Here is a 22,087-nt window from a genome sequence, read left to right as displayed (position 1 = left end):
TCTGAATATTTTCCTTGGTGCCCCGACTCCCTAGTTAATTACATTTACATGATTAAGTTAGTTTAATCACGTAATAATAATAATAACAGATCATTTTTTTGATAAAAATAAGTCTTCAGTTGAATGATGCCAAAGACATGACAAAGGGCTCAGGTCCTCTGGGTGCGGAGAGAGAGAGAGATGGTGAATTCAAGGGAGCATACCTAAGATCACACAGGACACCAGATAAGACACGAGAATTACACCAGATAGGACAGACTGACCCTAGCCCCCTGGCACATAGCCTATTGCAGTATAGATACAGGGGGTGGAGTCAGGGGACACTGTCAGTGCTAGTAGCATGAATGCTCCTTTAAATATTTGTGTATTCATGGATTCTACTATATAGACTTGTTTTAAGAAGGTCATACCAAAGATCATTTAGCTATTTGATTTTCATTTTTAAGACCTTGAAGTATAAAACATTACTGCTATTAGCCCATATAAAACATATTGAATAACAGATTAACTAAACAAAACAAGAGATAATCCACAAAAATGATCAAAAGTAAGTTTGTTCTGAAGTGTCTAAGAAAGATCAGAATCCCCCTTTTCTTTTTTTAAACATACAGTGGGGAGAACAAGTATTTGATACACTGCCGATTTTGCAGATTTTCCTACTTACAAAGCATGTAGAGGTCTGTAATTTTCATCATAGGTACACTTCAACTGTGAGAGACGGAATCGATAACAAAAATCCAGAAAATCACATTGTATGATTTTTAAGTAATAATTTGCATTTTATTGCATGACATACGTATTTGATACATCAGAAAAGCAGAACTTTTTTAATATTTGGTACGGAAACCTTCGTTTACAATTACAGAGATCATATGTTTCCTGTAGTTCTTGACCAGGTTTGCACACACTGCAGCAGGGATTTTGGCCCACTCCTCCATACAGACCTTCTCCAGATCCTTCAGGTTTCGGGGCTGTCGCTGGGCAATACGGACTTTCAGCTCCCTCCAAAGATTTTTTACTGGGTTCAAGTCTGGAGACTGGCTAGGCCACTCCAGGACCTTGAGATGCTTCTTACGGAGCCACTCCTTAATTGCCCTGGCTGTGTGTTTCGGGTCATTGTCATGCTGGAAGACCCAGCTAAAACCCATCTTCAATGCTCTTACTGAGGGAAGGAGGTTGGTCAAGATCTCGCGATACATGGCCCCATCCATCCTCCCCTCAATACGGTGCAGTCGTCCTGTCCCCTTTACAGAAAAGCATCCCCAAAGAATGATGTTTCCACCTCCATGCTTCACAGTTGTGATAAGTTCTTGGGGTTGTACTCATTCTTCTTCTTCCTCCAAACACGGCGAGTGGAGTTCAGACCAAAAAACTATATTTCTGTCTCAACAGACCACATGACCTCCCATTCCTCCTCTGGATCATCCAGATGGTCATTGGCAAACTTCAGACGGGCCTGGACATGCGCTGGCTTGAGCAGGGGGACCTTGCGTGCGCTGCAGGATTTTAATCCATGACGGCATAGTGTGTTAATAATGTTTTTCTTTGAGACTGTGGTCCCAGCTCTCTTCAGGTCATTGACAAGGTCCTGCCGAGTAGTTCTGGGCTGATCCCTCACCTTCCTCATGATCATCGATGCCCCACGAGGTGAGATCTTGCATGGAGCCCCAGACCGAGGGTGATTGACCGTCATCTTGAACTTCTTCCATTTCCTAATAATTGCGCCAACAGTTGTTGCCTTCTCACCAAGCTGCTTGCCTATTGTCCTGTATCCCATCCCAGCCTTGTGCAGGTCTACAATTTTAAACCTGATGTCCTTACACAGCTCTCTGGTCTTGGACATTGTGGAGAGGTTGGAGTCTGTTTGATCGAGTGTGTGGACAGGTGTCTTTTATACAGGTAACGAGTTCAAACAGGTGCAGTTAATACAGGTAATGAGTGGAGAACAGGAGGGCTTCTTAAAGAAAAACGAACAGGTCTGTGAGAGCCGGAATTCTTACTGGTTGTTAAGTGATCAAATACTTAGGTCATGCAATAAAATGCAAAGGAATTACTTAAAAATCATACAATGTGATTTTCTGGATTTTTGTTTTAGATTTTGTCTCTCACAGTTGAAGTGTACCTATGATAAAAATGACAGACCTCTACATGCTTTGTAAGTAGGAAAACCTGCAAAATCGGCAGTGTATCAAATACTTGTTCTCCCCACTGTATAATTAACCCCTTGTTTTTTACACTTAACAGTCTCCATATATATAGTGCCAGTCAAAAGTTTGGACACACCTAATCAATCAAGGGTTTTTCTTTATTTTGACTATTTTCTTCATTGTAGAATAGTAATGAATAGATCAAAACTATGAAATAACTGTGGAAGGACCACCAGAGGGCAGGCTGGGCTCACGGATAGTAGCCCAGCCAGGCATGTGAGTCAAGGTGATCAGAGGCAATTAAGCACAGTTGACGGCACTAATGACCCATTCTCTTTCCCCTACAAGAGAGAGGAGAGAACTGCCAGTGAGGGGTGAGAGGTGAGAGAGGAGGGAACCGGCAGTGAGGGGTGAAAAAGAAAGAAAAGAGTGTCTGCTCCTCCAAAGGGGAAGACGTACCTTTTGGAAGGTGAAGAAGAAGAAGACAAACTACCTCTGGAGGGATGGCCACCACGAGAGAGGAGCTATCCACGAACGAACCATTAAGACAGTGACAAATCTGTGATTTGTGAAAGAAATCCCTTAATAGAGAACTTTGTTCAATTAAGCAAACCTACTCCTGACTCGTTTATTCCACCTTTTCGCTTTAGAGTAACACCAAATTACTTGGTCCGCTCACGTAACACATATGGAATCATGTAGTACCAAAAAAGTGTTAAACAAATTAAATCAAATATATTAAATATTTTTGTAAAGGTTTTAAACACTGTTTCCCATGCTTGTTTAATTAACCATAAATAATTAATGAACATGCACATGTGGAACATCGTTAAGACACTAACAGCTTACAGACAGTAGGCAATTAAGGTCACAGTTATGAAAACTTAAGAGAACACTAAAGAGGCCTTTCTACTGACTGAAAAACACCAAAAGAAAGATGCCCAGGGTCCTTGCTCATCTGCGTGAACGTGCCTTCGGCATGCTGCAAGAAGACATGAGGACTGTATTTGTGGCCAGGGCAATAAATTGCAATGTCCGTACTGAGACGCCTAAGACAGCCCTACAGGACGGACAGCTGATCGACCTCGCAGTGGCAGACCACGTGTAACATCTGCACAGGATCGGTACATCCAAACATCACACCTGCGGGACAGGTACCGGATGGCAACAACAACTGCCCGAGTTACACCAGGAACGCACAATCCCACCATCTGTCCGCAATAGGCTGAGAGAGGCTGGACTGAGGGCTTGTAGGCCTGTTGTAAGGCAGGTCCTCACCAGACATCACCGGCATCAACGTCGCCTATGGCCACAAACCCACCATCGCTGGACCGGACAGGACTGCCAAAAAGTGCTCTTCACTGATGAGTCGCGGTTTTGTCTCACCAGGGGTGATGGTCGGATTTGCGTTCATCGTCGAAAGAATGAATGTTACACTGAGGCCTGTACTCTGGAGCAGGATTGAGGTGGAGGGTCCGTCTGGGGCGGTGTGTCAAAGCATCATCGGACTGCGCTTGTTGTCATTGCAGGCAATCTCAACACTGTGCGTTACAGGGAAGACATCCCCCTCCCTCTTGCAGGCTCATCTTGACTTGACCCTCCAGTATGACAATGCCACCAGCCATACTGCTCGTTCTGTGCGTGATTTCCTGCAAGACAGGAATGTCAGTGTTCTGCCATGGCCAGCGACGAGCCCGGATCTCAATCCCATTGAGCACGTCTGGGACCTGTTGGCTCGGAGGGTGAGGGCTAGGGCCATTCCCCCCCAGAAATGTCCGGGAACTTGCAGGTACCTTGGTGGAGTTTGGGGTAACATCTCACAGCAAGAACTGACAAATATGGTTCAGTCCACGAGGAGGAGATGCACTGCAGTACTTAATGCAGCTAGTGGCCACACCAGACATTGACTGTTATTTTAGATTTTGACCCCCCCGTCTTTGTTCAGGGACACATTCCATTTCTGTTAGTCACATGTCTGTGGAACTTGTTCAGTTTGTTTCAGTTGTTGAATCTTGTTATGTTAATATAAATATTTACATGTTATGTTTGCTGAAAATACACACAGTCAACAGTGAGAGGACATTTATTTTTTTGCTGAGTTTATTTATTTGGACTGCAATTTCTGAGGCTGGTAATTCTAATGAACTTATCCTCTGCAGCAGAGGTAACTCTGGGTCTTCCTTTCCTTTAGCTATTCTCATGAGAGCCAGCTTCATCATAGCTCTTGATGATTTTTGTGTCTGCACTTGAAGAAACTTTCAAAGTTCTTAATGTTCTGCATTGACTTACCTATATGTCTGAAAGTAATGTCCTTTCTCTTTGCTTATTTGAGCTGTTCTTGCCATAATATGAACTTGGTCTTTTACCAAATAGGGCTATCTTCTGTATACCACCCCTACCTTGTCACAAAACAACTGATTGGCTCAAACGCATTAAGGAAAGAAATTGCACAACTTTTATCAAGGCACACCTCTTAGTTGAAATGCATTCCAGGTGACTACCTCATGAAGCTGGTTGAGAGTGTGCAAAGCTGTCATCAAGGCAAAGGTTGGCTACTTTGAAGAATCTCAAATATAAAATATATTTTGATTTAACACTTTTTTTGGTTACTACATGATTCCATATGTCTTCATTATTATTCTACAATGTGCAAAATGTCAAAATTAAGTAGGAGTAGGTGTCCAAACATTTGACTGGTACTGTAGCTTAAACTGATTTTTGTATTTTGCTAATTAGATTTCCGTGCAGGCATCGACCTTAGCGGGGTTGTATCTTGCAGGATCCTTCTACCAGGTTCCTATGATCATGAGTTAAGATCTTATAGGATACTTTTTTTTGCACACAAACATCCATTCAGATTGTAGTTTATAGTATCTTTGATATGATTTGATAGAATTTATTATAAAATTACATTGAACATCCATTTCGAAGTTGCATAAGCCAAACCAGTTCAATAATGATCAAAAATACTATTTTTATGCAGGAGAGACGAAGAGGAGAGTGAGGGATAGACAGACTGATAGACAGGCAGAGGGAGGAAAAGGGGAGAGAGGCAGGGGGAGGATAAGGGCTTGTGGGATGGTAGTCCGGGACCTGGACATCGCCGTGGCGACCAGCAGGTTGCCGTGGGCGGTCGGCTGCAAGTCCACATCCTGGAGGTATTTAGCTTTGACGGAGATCTGGGAGAAGTACTTCTTTGCCAGCGTGCGTTTGTTTCACATTCCGAATGAACACCACTCCATAGGCCTGCCCTTAGTCAACTGGGGTTGATACTTTACACTTTCCCATCTAGCTAGTGGTATTAAAATCCAGTACATAATGTAGCCTAGAATTATTCTCTCTCTGCTACTCTAATACTATCTATATATAGTTGTTAATATCAGTGATGTTTTCTTAGTTACATCTGCTGGAGAAACTGAGTACTTCTGTATTTTAAACCCTCAAAAGAAAATCCTTCAAAATAACTGGTTCCTCTGTGTGTATGTTTACATTGTTAATGTTTATATATATTAATTGAGCATGTTTGGGATGCTCTGGATTGATGTGTATGACAGCGTGTTCCAATATCCAGCAACTTCACACAGCCATTGAAGAGGAGCGGGACAACATTCCACAGGCCACGAGCAACAGCCTGATCAACTCCATGTGAAGGAGATGTGTAGCGCTGCATGAGATCACACCAGATACTGACTGGTTTCTGATCCACACACTTACCTTTTATTTTTAAGGTACAGTGCCTTACAAAAGTATTCATCCCCCTTGACGTTTTTCCTATTTTGCTGAATTACAACCTGTAATTTAAATAGATTTTTATTTGGATTTCGTGGACATACACAAAATAGTCCAAATTGGCGAAGTGAAATGAAAAAAATAACTTGTTTAAAAAAAAGTGCATATGTATTCACCCCTATATGGAACACCTTGCTCTACAAAGTATTGACTTTGGGGGGGTGAATAGTTATGCACGCTCAAGTTTTCATTTAAAAAAAATGTTATTTCTTGTTTGTTTCACAATAAAAAATATTTAGCATCTTCAAAGTGGTAGGCATGTTGTATAAATCAAATGATACAAACTCCCCCAAAATATATATTAATTCCAGGTTGTAAGGCAACAAAATAAGAAAAATATCTGTGACCGACAGATTCCCAGTCATTTGAAATCCATACATTAGGGCCTAATGATTTTACTTCCATTGACTGATTTTCCTTAAATGAACTGTAACTCAGTAAAATCTTTGAAAATATTGCAAGTGGCGTTTTATATTTTTATTCAGTATGTTTTCTTGGTATTTATCTTGAAATTTAATTTCATGATAGTTGTCTCATGGTTACACACTGGCACCAGGTCGCTCCAATGTATTTAAATGCAGTAAGTACAAAAACTCTTTCTATTTCACATTTATTTAACTAAGCAAGTCGGTTAAGAACAAATTCTTATTTACAATGACGGCTTACAATTGCCAAACCCTAACCCGGACGACGTTGGGCCAATTGTGCTTGGGAGTCCTATGGGACTCCCAATCATGGCTGGTTGTGATACAGCCTGGAATTGAACCACTGAGATGCAGTGCCTTAGACCGCTGCACCACTCGGGAGGCCTTGTAGTATCAACAAGTTACTATATTTTTGTTATTTCTTGTTGGTTTGTGCCATTTGCAGTTTGTTACATACTTTAAAATAACTGTTCTGCTTGGTAGCCTGGATATACTGGATGCCATCCAGATTTGAGACGCTCCTCTGTCTGGCTCTATATCAATCTGATGTCAGTAGACATTTGCCAGTCAGGACGGCACCCATGCAGCATAATGGTTGGTCGGACATTAAGTACTGACTCTGGCAGCCAAAGCCGGTCTGGTGGAGAATGTGAAGACTCTGCTGAAGCATGGGGCTTCTCCACACAACACAACCAGACGTAAACTGTAGGGGAGAGAGGGGTTAGTTGAGCCACCCCTTGTTTCTAGGGAACCATACACAAAATGAATAATGTGGCTAAATATTTAAGAAGAGGTCATTATTTCATGGAGTCTGTGAAGGAAGAAACCACATGGAAAAGTGCCAAACAAGTTAGGTCCAAAAAACAGTTTTCCATTGTTATAGGTTTCATGATGCTTGTATCTCAACCAAAGTAGATAGACCCCAACAGATTTAGAAAACTTTGTAAGCTACAATATGTATGAAAGGGCATTCTTGAAGCTGTGTGGGCTAATATGGTCAAAATGTTTGCATTGGGGTGAGTTGAGCCAATGGTCACCGTAACCCATACAAATGATGATTACATTTTGTCTGTTGTATGCAAAGTATTTTTACAATGTGTCATGCATATGAACTCAACATTGTGCATTTTTGTTACAGAGCAGACATCTTCATGCCCTGTGTAAACAAGCAGCTGTCTAGCCCACTTGAGGTCCTTGAGAGAGCAGGCAAGGAAATGAGAGAAGGGAAGTTAATTCAGTAAGGGATGAAAAAATAAACTGAATTACACTGAAGAGGTACAGTGCCTTGAGAAAGTATTCAAACCCCTTGACTTTTTACACTTTTTGTTGTGTTACAAAGTGGTATTAAAATGGATGTCATTGTAATTTTTTGGTCAACGATCTACTCAAAATACTCTTTCATTGTTGAAGAAAAATTCTAACGTGTGAAAAGAATTATGAAAAATAAAACACTATGTCTTGCCAATGACAAGCATACCCATAACATGATGCAGCCACCAATAGGCTTGAAAATGGAGCATGGTACTCAGTGATGTGTTGTATTGGATTTGCCCAAACATAACACTTTGTATTGCATCACTTTTCTTTAGTGGCTTGTTGCAAACAGGAGGAATGTTTTGGAATATTTTTATTCTGTACAGGCTTCCTTCTTTTCACTGTGTCATTTAGGCTATTATTGTGGAGTAACTACAATGTTGTTGATCCATCCTCAGTTTTCTCATAACAGAGCCATTAAACTCTGCAATTTTTTAAAACCTCTACAGGATCGATGGGTCCCCCAGAAGACAGTTGAGCTAATGTAGGTTAATGATTAGCATGAGGTTGTAAGTAACAAGAGAACTTCCCAGGACATATTTGATATTTGCAGAAAGCTTAAATTCTTGTTAATATAACTGCACTGTCCAAATTACAGTAGCTATTACAGTGAAAGAATACCATGATATTGTTTGAGGAAAGTGCACAGTTATCAACTTGAAAATGTATTAATATACCAATTTGGCACATTTGGGCAGTCTTGATACAACATTTTGAACCAAAATGCAATGGTTCATTGGATCAGTCTAAAACGTTGCACATACAGTCCAGCCATCTTGTGCGCCTGGGCTGGAATAATACATTATGGACTTTCTCTTGCATTTAAAAGATGATGGTACAAATATTTGTACAAAAAAACGCATGTTTTTTTCTTTGTATTACCTTTTACCAGATCTAATGTGTTATATTCCCCTGCATTAATATAACATTTACACAAACTTCAGTGTTTCCTTTCAAATGGTATCAAGAATATGCATCTCCTTGCTTCAGGTACTGAGCTACAGGCAGTTACCCAATTGGGTATGTCATTTTAGGCGAAAATTGAAAAAAGGGGGCGGATCCTTTAGAGGTTTTAAAGTCACCATTGGTCTCATGGTGAAATCCCTGAGCGGTTTCCTTTCTGTCCAGAAACTGAGTTTGGAAGGACGCCTGTATTTTTATAGTGACTGGGTGTATTGATACACCATCCAAAGTGTAATGAATAACTTCACCATGCTCAAAGGGATATTCAGTGTCTGCTGTTTATTTTAGTTTACCCATCTACCAATAGGTGTCCTTCTTTGCGAGGCATTGGAAAATATCCTTGGTCTTTGTCATTGAATCTGTGTTTGAAATTCACTGCTCAACTGAAGGACCTTACAATTATCTGTATGTGTGGGGTATAGAGATGAGGTAGTCATTCAAAAATCATGTTTAACACTGCATGGACTCACTCTGTGTGTAAAAACAACTTATGTTACTTGTTAATTAAGCAAAATGTTGCTCCTAAAGTTATTTAGGCTTGCCATAACAAAGGGGTTCAATACTTATTGACTCAAGACATTTCAGCTTTACATTTTTTATTAATTTGTAAAAATGTTTTAAAAAAAACATAATTCCACTTTGACATGATTTAATCCATTTTAAATTGGGGCTGTAACACAACAGACTCTGGAAAAAGTAATGGAGTGTGAATACTTTCTGAAGGCACAAAAAATTAAACTAAGTTGTACCTGCGTGAAAGAGAGGCTACGATAACGTAGCAGAGGCGCACAATGTCTTATCTGATGACATGGAGTCTGAGCTTGATAAACATATCAACAATCTGTTGGACCAATTGAATCCACTTAGTAGCCTCAAATGCAGAGAACTTGCCTACGAATTGGAACATCAAACCAACATCCCTATCCCAGACAACTGGTCAAGAAATGGAAGAGTAAGTGATATTGAACAGAGAGATTTGTATCTGAATGTAGCCATACATTGAAGATGTATAATATACCACACCCCCTTTCCATGAATTAAACTTTGACCTACCAGAACCATCACCTACTGTCACAGGACACCATCACCCACTTGCCTTGAGGCGGTTCAACTTACCCCATACCCGAGGTAAACTGTGCCAAGAGACCACTTTTTTTGGACAAGCTATATTTTCTAAACTATTATGTCTACATAAATTTAGATTATTTCCAGGGATAGACAACATCCTGAAATATATGTAGATATCTTTGTCAGAAAAAATACTACAGTATATTTCCCTTGATGTAGTGAAGCTGAATGTAAGGAATGGCTCAACTTACCCCACTCTTGTTTAATCACATTGGGTATGCCATCATTGCACGGTTACCAAATCACCTTAAAACAAGTAGGTGTAGACCTACATTTTTATTTGCTTACAAATTTTTATTTTTAGATAAATGTCCCCAAAATTATATTTGATGAATTCAGAAGTTCATAGAAACCCAATATAACAGTTACTGTATATCTCCTTGTTGAAGCTGTTCGGTCTGGGTCATATGAAATGACCTACACTTTGATCACTAGAGGAGCCTGGGCGGAGCAGATCTGTTAGAAGAAGTGAACCTCCACGCACAAAGCAGCCAAGATGGGCTGCTCTGAGGTCATGATGTTGTTACTAAGGCACAGAGTTTGGGTCAACCAGAAAGATAACCAGGGGGTGACCCCATTGGGTGTTGCTGCTGAATGCGCCCATGTCCACGTCCTAGACATCCTAACAACGGCTATGACACTGAGAGGTGCTTCACTTGTAACCATGACGACAGCTTGAGTATGAAATGTGCGGAGGGAATCCCAGTAAGTTGTCAACCTTTTTTGCATTATTTATATTGTGGAAAGTTTTTCTAAGCTTCTCTAGACTGAGTGACAAACAAAATAGTTTCCAATCTTGTCTTTCCCTTGTGCAGTTTAGTGAATTCATGCACCTGTCTGGGAGTGTGGTGCGCATTCCTCTGGATTATGTTAGTCATGTGCCTATCTGTTCACAATTCAAACTCACTCTGTAGAAGCAGAAAGAATGTTCTTACATATAGTGCCTTCAGAAAGTATTCATACCCCTTGACTTATTCTACATTTTGTTGCGTTACAACCTTAATTCGAAATGGATTAAATCAATTTTTCTTCTCACCCATCTACACACAATACCCCATAATGACAAAAGGAAAACATGTTTTTAGACATTTTTGCTAATTTCTTGGAAATTAAATATAGAAATATCAAATTTAAATAAATATTCACACCCCTGAGTCAATACATGTTAGAATCACCTTCGGCAGTGATGACATCTGTGAGTCTCTCTGGGTAAGTATCTAAGAGCTTTGCACACCTGGATTGTACAATATTTGCAAATTCTTTAAAAAATTCTTAAAGCTCAGTGAAGTTGGTTGTTGATCATTGCTAGACAGCCATGTTCAAGTCTTACCATTGATTTCCAAGCCCGTTTAAGTCAAAACTGTAACTAGGCCACTCAGGAACATTCAATGTCGTCTTGCTAAGCAATGCCAATGCATATTTGGCCTTGTGTTTCAGGTTATTGTTCTGCTGAAAGGTGAATTTGTCTCCCAGTGTCTGGTAGAAAGCAGACAACCAAGTTGTCCTTTTGGATTTTGCCTGTACTTAGCTCTATTCCGTTGTTTTTTTATCATCAAAAACTCCCTTGTCCTTGCCGATGACAAGCATACCCATAACATGATGCAGCGGTACCCAGTGATGTGTTGTGTTGGATTTGCCCCAAACATAGCGCTTTGTATTCAGGACAAAAAGTGAATTGCTTTGCCAAATATTTTGCAGTTTAACTGTAGTGCCTTATTGCAAAATGGACTTATGTGACTTGTTAAGCACATGTTTACTCCTGAACTGATTTAGGCTTGCCATAACAAAGGGGTTGAATAGTTATTGACTCAAGACATTTCAGCTGTTCCTCTTTTGTTAATTTGTAAAAAACACAATTCCACTTTGACATTATGGGGTATTGTGTGTAGGCCAGTGACAGGAAATCTCAATTTAATCAAGAAAATGTGGAAAAGTTCAAGGAGTTTGAATACTTTCTGAAAGTGCTGTATGTGATGTTCTGTGTATTTTCAAATACAATGATTTTACTATTCTACATTCACCATTTAAATGGAATATATCACATAAAAAAATGTGCTGTTATATTACTTGTGTTTCCTGTAATTTTTTTCTGTAAAATATCAGCCATAAAGCAATAAGTAAAGTATGGATGTTTGATAATTATCCTTTAAAAGTGAATTTATGCTGCAGCTATTGCAGTTCTGATGAAGCTTCTGAGAGATCCTATTCCGTTTCAGCACAATAGTTTGAGCCATCTTTGTGTCTCCAGAAAACAAACTACTGGATTTCTTTCTAAATGTTAATCAAATGTTAACCCTACCCATCAGGGAGCTCTTCAAGCCCATTTCATGGTCTGCCAGAGAAACCGGATCTTATGTGAACAATTATCTTTCTGACAAGTCTAATATTTGCCATCTGTTATGAAAACTGTCTCTATTCATTAAAAACTCTGTCATTATTACTGTTGACATTATGGACTATAAGTGTATATAAGACACAACATTTGGATGTTGTGGTATGACCTGCATGCTAAACACACGACTTCAACAAGAACAGGTGACACCTAATGTGTGTGTGTGTGTGCGTTGATCGAGAATGAATTCAGTTCAGGCATGACAATAATTGCACACTACAATCTCTCCTGCTAGGCTGGGTAGTTCCCGTAATTTCAACAGAACTAGATTTCACAGGTGAGAATTCAAATCTGCCTGACTAATGAGTAGGACAATATATCTAATAAAACAGAAAATGTGATTCAGATGTTTCTGGAGCCACGTGCTAACACACACATTCAGATGAGCATTCAAGTCATACCAAAAAATAATAATTGTCACCTTTAGAGATTGTCACCATGATAAATGTTCACTTCTGAAAGTACTTAATGTCCTGCATGTTCAACAACACTGTCATTGTTGAGAGCTATGAACAACTAACAGTATGCCTGTTTAAGCATTAAACCGGATCTCCTCTGCTCTGATATTCTCAGGGATTAACATTTGAAGATCAAAAAGGCAATTGAGCAAGGTGAATGTTCGGATTACTGAGGTCATGTAAACATCATATTCACTTTTATTGTTTTATGTGAACGATGAACCAGCTGGATAGCAATTTTTGCAACATGATATTACGTTTGCCCTCTAAATGAATGCACGGCCCACACAAAGCAATCCATGGCTGTATATCTCCAACTACTGATGTAATGTACAGTATGCAAACAAGAACAATGTAATTAAGTTTCTAAGCGACTAGAAGTATCACAGAGAAATAAATAATGAATAATAATTAACAGGACAATTATGAGGGGGCACGTGCCCCCTATGGGCATGACGCCTCTTGCTGTCAAACTTATGCTCCTGTGAAAATTGGTCATTCATTTGGGTACATTCTCCTCCACAAAGGTGACATACTCCCACTCCAGAGCTGCCAGAATTTCCAGAAGGCTTCAGTGAGGCAGGTGACAGGGGCTGGTACCCTCTGCACAAGACAGCTGTCCAACCTCTGCTGCAGGTGCTGGAGATAGTGCTGTATGGTAGAGTATTACAGAGAAATCACCTCCTGGGCTGCGTATCTAGTCTCCGTCAGTAGAGCATGTTGTAAGGGTTGTGGCTACGGTTGTGGCTACAGCTGTGGCGGTCATGAAATTTACTCAGCCGGTGATTGTCAAGCAAATAACTCAGTCTCACGGTAATTGCCCGTTAATTAACATAAACACATTTATCATCTCCTGGCTTCCACACATAGCCTGCGAACATCTAGTGAACATCTACATTTTAAAAAGCCTAATAAATCCTTGTAATGTAGCCTACACCTTCACAATAAATCAATTATTTATTTTAGACAGGTCTAAAGAAGCGTATGAAGAAAATGTAGAATAGCATACTCTGAGTTGTCCTTATGTTAAGTCCTGATCTGTCTATGCCATATGGCTGTGGACTAGAGTTGTTAATTTAGCAGACAAGATTTGCTTAGAATTCCGTGACATTATTTTATATTATTTTATAGTATGAAGAATACAATTGAACAAAGCTGAATAAAATAGAAAGGATATTTTCTCCAATGATTTGAGGGAGTGCGCACATGCAGCTATTCTGTGTTGAGAAGTTAACAAATAAATAGGTACTCCTATATGCTTAGGTTAGAGTTATTAATGTAACTTTAGTTGTTCTACAAACATTGGGCTATATGTTTAGATGTTTAATACATTGTAAGGCTGCATGATGCGACTCTAATGATGATTTGAAAAGGCATGAGCTCTGCTTGGTTTTGCTCAGGCTGTACACAGTTCATCAGTCTCTCATTCACAATTCAACAAGCACTTGGTAATGCCTTGAATTTCCCGGCGGCATTCCCTTTGGGTGGCCATAATGCACCCTAAAAAAATCCATGCCCTTTGCGGCCGGTGGCCTTTGTGCCCTTGGCCTGGAGTGCTGCGTTGTACTCTTCTCCCTAAGTGCTGCGCGCTCCGAAGCACCTCTCATTCACATGGCTCTCCATCATGTGATCGGGTCTTACGCAACTGCGGAGTCCTTATCCAATTCTGAGGTGCATATTGAAGATATTGGAAGAACTGTCCACATTTAGTTTTTGTCAGCCAACAAGATGAGTAGGCCTAACGAACAGAAAAAGCACTAGCCTATGTCAATTTACTATCTCCATGGTACAAAAGTTGACCATTTCTATTCTGTGGGAGAAATACATATTCCAAACATATTCTGGGACAGTTGTGGTATGCAATAGATCCCAAATGAATACAACCAAGCATCAAAACACTTTTTTTACGCAATTTGGCTGACCCAACAGATCAGAACTTTTAGCTTAAAATGTTGATAAACTATTAGGCTATTTCTTCACATTATAAGTGCTCTATAATTGAAAATGTTCAATTAGCGGGAAAACACCATTATCAAAAGTGACCACAAATGCGATTGTCACGACTTCCACCGAAGTCGGCTCCTCTCCTTATTCGGGCGGCGTTCGGCAATCGACGTCACCGGCTTTCTAGCCATAGCCGCTCCATTTTTCATATATCCATTTGTTTTGTCTTGTCCCATACACAACTGGTTTTCATTCCCTAGACATTCAACATGTATTTAGCCTTCTGTTTCCCATCATGTCTTTGTGTGTAATTGTCTGTTTGGTATTGTGGATTATTTGTCGGGCACTTTACTTTTGTCATGTTCCGTGTTTTTGGCACGTTATTGTTTTTATGTGCTGTGTATTTTGGAGCGGAATTAAAGTGCGCCTGTTCACTACACTCTGCTCTCCTGCACCTGACTTCGCCACCCATACACACCTTTGACAGAGATTATGCATGTAATACTTTTATTATAAAGGTAAATTTTTATGGTGAAAATTATCTTCCCCAAACTCACACGCTGAATATGTATACGAGTTAGGCTCTACACCCCTTGTAAAGCAGATTAATTTGCTTAATTTTAAGCTTAACGTTATTTGGCCACTTTAGTTGTGATGCAAACCTTATCAAAATATATAGGCCTATGGGCTAGGCTACATGAGGTGTGCAACTATGATTCGAAAAAGTCACACAAAAAAAGGCATTGTTTCTTGCCTTAAGCTGGGCATCATTCACAAGTGATAATATATAAACCACATGTGACAGGCAAATATTATCACCCATCAGAATATTCTTGATTTAATCTTGTCTTTACATATCCTAAATAATATATGTGTGAAATTTGTTTTGATTTAGAATGGACCATTATCATGTACCTGTCTCGAAACAGGGGCAACAGAAAAAATACGTCATCTATGCACTTAAATAGCGAATGGAGGAAGCTTTTCCAGTGCTGCATTTTCATGCCATTCATGTAGGCCAAACTCCTGTTGTAAAGATAGGCAATGTCCTTAATATTAGGAAAGTTGAGAATTAAATTTAGTAGGCCTAGCCTATAGAAAGCTGATGAGATCCTCCTCTTTTCAGTAGAGGCCATCACTCTGTAATCTTGCGCAATTCCATAGCCTATAGAAATTTTGGGCATCATGGGCTCTCATGAAGTGTTTGATTAGATTTCCGATTACATTTGCATTGATGTCAGAGTGATTAGAGGGGCAATAGAGTCATGAGTACCAGGCAATTAGCAAGGTTGGTAGGCTACTAATGACCATCATCAGCAGCAGAGCTTGGAGAAGCCTAATTACCGTGACTCGTGACAGCCAGTAACACATTCACCGCAACAACCCTAATTGTTGGTTTCGATTCCCGCTGAGGCACCCCTTTAAGTAAAATGTATGCAGGCATGACTGTAAGTGGCTTTGGATAAAAGCATATGCTAAATGGCATGTATTATTATGGACTGGGTATCTAATTAATCTATGGCCGTGGATATTTACTGATTTATAGACCACATGACTTGGACGTGCCCCTAGTATGAGGAACTGGAACTGGTTCATGATCTCTTGTGTTGTTTCCAGCAGCGTCTTTCAAGTTGGCCCTGGAGGAGAAGACAATAGAGCGTGAAACATTGCTAACTCTATCAGCAATGGCTGGTCATGTGGACGATAAAGATGCTACTTGACCATGGAGTGTCTCCGCATGGTTTTATTTGGTCTCCCAAGTTTTCTGAGCAAAAAAATATTATTCCCATGCATTATAGAGAGACGTGATTGTATACAAATGTAAGCAAGGTTTGAAGTAAGGTCTCTCTCTCTCTCTGTTTAGTCTAACATATCTGTTTGAGCTTCTTCCTGTTCATTTGCGGTCTACAAATAATTTGTAATTATGTTTCAGCCCCCCGACCAACCGCTCAATAAAAAAATTGTCCCGCGGCTAGTTGATGATCCCTGGTATAAAGTCTGTGTCCTTGGCATCACAACAAGTATCATTGTTGGAATGACTCTTAGTATATTATTCCACCTGCTAATCAACATTTGTTGTGATTTTTCCCAGTCAGCTGTTAGATTTGGGTTGTAAGAAACGGCATAAGCCCTGATCACGAGAGGAGCCTGTGAGGAGCAGGTCTGTTTGAAGTCTGTCTGAAGACTGCAGCAGTCGATTGCCATGCACGAGGCGGGCAATGTGGGCAAGGTGGTATCATGGAGCTGTTGTTGGAACATGGAAGCCAGGTCGCTGAGGCAGTTCAAGACAGAGTGAAAATAATGGCCATTGCAGCAGAGTACGCCCACTCAGGTTCTTGAGATCCTTATTCATAATGGTGAAATAACAACAGCTCCATCTTGCCCCTTGATAGGCTAGATGGAACTTTCAACATATTGCATAAACCAACTCAAACCCTTCAGACTCACATGCCCATGGGGTAAGGTGTGCTTTGGTTTTTACACCGGATAAACCTACTGGAGTGTACCCCAAAGCTCAGTTGTCCTTTCCATACAATGCTGCAAATAACCTCTTAACTGAAGGGAATTCTAAATGAGTGAAACATTCTTGAAACACTCTTCCAAAAGTCATTAAACAGCCTTAGTGTAAACAGTGCTATCAACAGATGACAGCCTTTGTAAACCTGTGAATTCCTCGCACTTAATGCAGTTATAAATAGCTGGACATTTTCACCCGACTCAATAAGACTAATGCCTTGGAGCACTGATGCACACAGCTTGACAGTGTGCTGAGAGACCAAACAAACTACAGCATGGATCACCATGAGGCTGTCAGTTGAAAATGGTAAAATTATTAGGACAGAATAAAATAATAAAAAAGTCCATGACCCCAAAGAGTAAAGAAAGGTACTGATTCTAATTCAAATAGACTACAATTTGCAGTGAGATAAGAGGGTTGTGAATTGTTATGAATAACTGGTAAGGTGTGAGGATCTTCCTACACACTCAATGTGACCCCCATCAAAATCGATACTGCTCACAAACAACTTAATGACTTAATTAACAACTACACCAGCCAAGCATAGGACTGTTTTGCTAGCACAGACTGAAATATGTTCTGGGATTCATCCAACGGCATTGAGGAGTACACCACATCAGTCACCGGAATCATCAATGAGTGCATTGATGACGTTGTCCCTACAGTCACCGCAAGTTCATATGCCAAACAGAAGCCATAGATTACAGGCATCATCCGCGCCGAGCTAAAGGCTATTGGTGTCACTTTTAAGGAGCGGAACACTAATCCTGACGCTTATAAGAACTCGCGCTATGCCCTCAGACAAACCATCAAACAGGCAAAGCGTCAATACAGGTCTAAGATTGAATCCTACTACACCGGCTCTTATGCGCGTCGGTTGTGGCACGGCTTGCAAACTATTACGAACTACAAATGGAAGCACAGCCGTGAGCTGCCCAGTGACGCGAGCCTACCAGATGGGCTAAATGCCTTTTATGCTCACTTTGAGAAAAGCAACACTGAAGCATGCATGAGAGCACCAGCTGTTCCGGACAACTGTGTGATCACGCTCTCCGTAGCCGATGTGAGGAAGACCTTTAAGCAGGTCAACATTCACAGACAGATTACCAGGACGTGTACTCAGAGCATGCACGGACCAACTGGCAAGTGTCTTCACTGACATTTTCAACCTATCCCTGACCGAGTCTGTAATACCTACATGTTTGAAGCAGACCACCATAGTCTCTGTGCCCAAGAAAGTGAACGTAACCTGCCTAAATGACTACTGCCCCGTGGCACTCACGTCGGTAGCCATGAAGTCCTTTGAAAGGCTGGTCATGGCTCACATCAACACCATCATCCTTGAAACCCTAGACCCACTCCAATTCACATACCACTTCAACAGATCCACAGATGATGCACTCTCAATCGCACGCCACACTGCACTTTCCCAACTGGACAAAAGGAACACCTATGTGAGAATGCTGTTCATTGACTACAGCTCAACGTTCAACACCATAGTACCCACGAAGCTCATCACTAAACTAAGGACCATGGGACTAAACACCTCCCTCTGCAATGGATCCTGAACTTCCTGACGGTCCACCCCCAGGTGGTAGGGGTAGGCAACAACACATCTGCAACACTGATACTCAACACGGGGGCCGTCAGCGGTGAATGCTTAGTCCCTTCCTGTACTCCCTGTTCACCCAGGACTGCGTGGCCAAGCACGACTCCAACACCATCATTAAGTTTGCTGATGACACAACGGTAGTAGGCCTGATCACCGACAACGATGAGACAGCCTATAGGGAGGATGTCAGAGACCTGGCAGTGTGGTGCCAGGACAACAACCTCTCCCTCAACGTGATCAAGACAAAGGAGAAGATTGTGGACTACAGGAAAAGGAAGGCCGAATATACACCCCCATTCACATCGACAGGGCTGTACTGAAGCGGGTCGTGAGTTTCAAGTTCCTTGGTTTCCACATCACCAACAAACTATCAAGGTCCAAACACACCAAGAAAGTCATGAAAGGGGCACGACAACATCTTTCCCCCATAGGAGACTGAAAAGATTTGGCATGGGTCAACGATCCTCAAAATGTTCTACAGCTGCACCATCGAGAGCAGGTTGCATCACCGCCTGGTAACTGCTCGGCATCTGACCGTAAGGTGCTACAGAGGGTAGTGCGTACAGCCCAGTACATCACTGGGGCCAAGCTTCCTGCTATCCAGGACCTATACACTAGGGAGTGTCAGAGGAAAAATTGTCAAAGACTCCAGTCACCCAAGTCATAGACTGTTCTCTCTGCTACTGCACGGCAAGCAGCACCAGAGTGCCAAGTCTAGGTCCAAAAGGTTCCTTAACAGCTTCTACATCCAAGCCACAAGACTGCTGAACAATTAATCAAATGGCCACCCGGACTATTTTCATTTACACCCCCCCCTCTTTTGTTTCTACACTGCTGCTACTCGCTGTTTATTATCTATACATAATCACTTTACCCCTACCTACATATACCAGTACCCCCCTGTATATAAGCTCATTATTGTTATTTTATTGTGTTGCTTTATTCTTTATTTTTTTTAAACTTTAGTTTATTTAGTAAATATTTTCTTAATTGCATTATTGTTTAAGGGTTTGATAGTTAGCATTACGTGGTAAGGTCTACACCTATTATATATTGCACCCACTTCAAATCAAATCAGATCAAATCAAATTTGATTGGTCACATACACATATTTAGCAAATGTTATTGTAGGTGAAATAGCTAAATGTTCCTAGCTCCAACAGTGCAGTAGTATCTAACAATTCACACAAGTCTAAAAGTAAAAGAATGGAATTAATAAATAAATAAATATTAGATCGAGCAATTTCAGAGTGGCATTGACTAAAATGCAATAGAATAGTATTATATGCATATGAGATGAGTAAAGCAGTATGTAAACATTATTTAAACATTATTAAAGTGACTAGTGTTTCATTATTCAAGTGGCCAGTGATTTCAAGTCTATGTATATAGGGCAGCAGCCTCCAAGGTGCGGAGTTGCGTAACTGGGTGGAAGCCGGCTAGTGATGGCAATTTAACAGTCTGATGGCCTTGAGATATAAGATGTTTTTCAGTCTCTCGGTCCCAGCTTTGATGCACCTGTACTGACCTTACCTTCTGGATGACAGAGAGGTGAACAGGCAGTGGCTCGGGTGGTTGATGTCCTTGATTATCTTTTTGGCCTTCTTGTGACATCGGGTGCTGTAGGTGTCCTGGAGGGCAGGTAGTTTGCCCCCGGTGATGCGTTGGGAAGACCACACCACCCTCTGGAGAGCCCTGTGGTTGCGGGCGGTGCAGTTGCTTTACCAGGCGATGATACAGCCCGAAAGGATGCTCTCAATTGTGCATCTGTAAAAGTTTTAGGGTTTTAGGGGCAAAGCCAAATGTCTTCAGTCTCCTGAGGTTGAAGAGGCGCCTTCTTCCCCACACTGTCTGTGGTGGGTGTACCATTTCAGATCATCAGTGAGCCGAGGAACATGAAGCTTTCCACCTTCTCCACTGCGGTCCTGTCGATGTGGATAGGGGCGTGCTCCCTCTGCTGTTTCCTGAAGTCCACGATCAGCTCCTTTGTTTTTTTTACATTAAGTGTGAGGTTATTTTTCTGGCACCACTCTCCCAGTGCCTTCACTTCCTCCCTGTAGGCTGTCTCGTCATTGTTGGTAATCAGGCCTACTACTGTTGTGCCGTCGCCAAACTTGATTGAGTTGGAGGCGTGTGTGGCCACTCAGTCATGGGTGAACAGGGAGTATAGGAGGGGGCTGAGCACGCACCCTTGTGGGACCCCTGCATTGAGGATACATTTGGGTAGATATGTAAAAAAAAACTAATTTAGTTTAAAATACTATACTGGAGTTGATTGCATATAGATTAAAGGCACAATCAGTAAGATTTCCTCCTGTTCAATGGTCATTTCAATGAATGATTGATGGGCAGTGGGGAGGACGGAGAAAAGAGCAAGTGAATTGTTCTGTTAAATGGTTTATATATCATCCCAGTTTATAATATTCATAATTTGAAAATACACAACCAGTCATCAGTTGTTATAATGTGTTATGTCATTCCTGAGAGAAATGCAATGGTCTTTGACTCAGAGTTCATGTGCAGTGTTACCACTTCTTCTGTAACACCTGCCGCTCAGTGTTAATCCCCACTGGGCAAAAACCGGTTGAATCAATGTTGTTTCCTCATCATTTCAACACAAAATCAAGGTGATGACGTTGAATGAAGGTGGAAAATGGATTGGATTTGCAAAAAGTCATCAACATAAGGCAATTTCGTAAATCTAATGACACTGTGAAATGGTTTGTTGATTTAACATTGAATCCCCGTTAGTTGACAACTCAACCAAGTGTAATTCAAAACTAGATGTTGAAATGAATGAAGTGCCTGGGGGGGTCACTACAAAGGCACAGAAAAAATGTGCTACATACATCACAGAAATCTTAACTACAAACTGGCTGAATCTAGGCTTATGGAATATCCTAAAGATAAGCCTTGTCCCATCTTCGCCAGGATTGAAATGACTTGCAACAAAAATAGAACACAGTGGTATCTGTAACTGAATCAGCTCTAATCCCACCTGGCTGCTTCGTGTGTATCTTGGAACTGTTCCCAATTCATTCCAGTTCATTTTGCAGCTGTTCAAAGCTAACACGTTTTCCCTCTAGTCTCAGAGAGAACCCTTATTATTGTCGTCTCATATCTTCAAAATTACAGTAAAAGTCATACATGGAGATTTTAACTGTGGAAATGGTCATTTAGACAAGATTCATAGGGCTGGGAATGGAGTCAAACCAAGAAGTAGCGTTACAGTGTTACTATGTTATGAAAGTGACATATCAGATGCACTAGGGCTGGGAATGGAGTCAAACCAAGGAGTAGCGTTACAGTGTTACTATGTTATGAAAGTGACATATCAGATGCACTAGGGCTGGGAATGGAGTCAAACCAAGGAGTAGCGTTACAGTGTTACTATGTT

Source organism: Oncorhynchus nerka, linkage group LG17 (genome assembly GCF_034236695.1).
Source record: "Oncorhynchus nerka isolate Pitt River linkage group LG17, Oner_Uvic_2.0, whole genome shotgun sequence".
Classification (NCBI taxonomy): Eukaryota; Metazoa; Chordata; class Actinopteri; order Salmoniformes; family Salmonidae; genus Oncorhynchus; species Oncorhynchus nerka.
Note: the sequence above shows the minus strand (reverse complement) of the source record.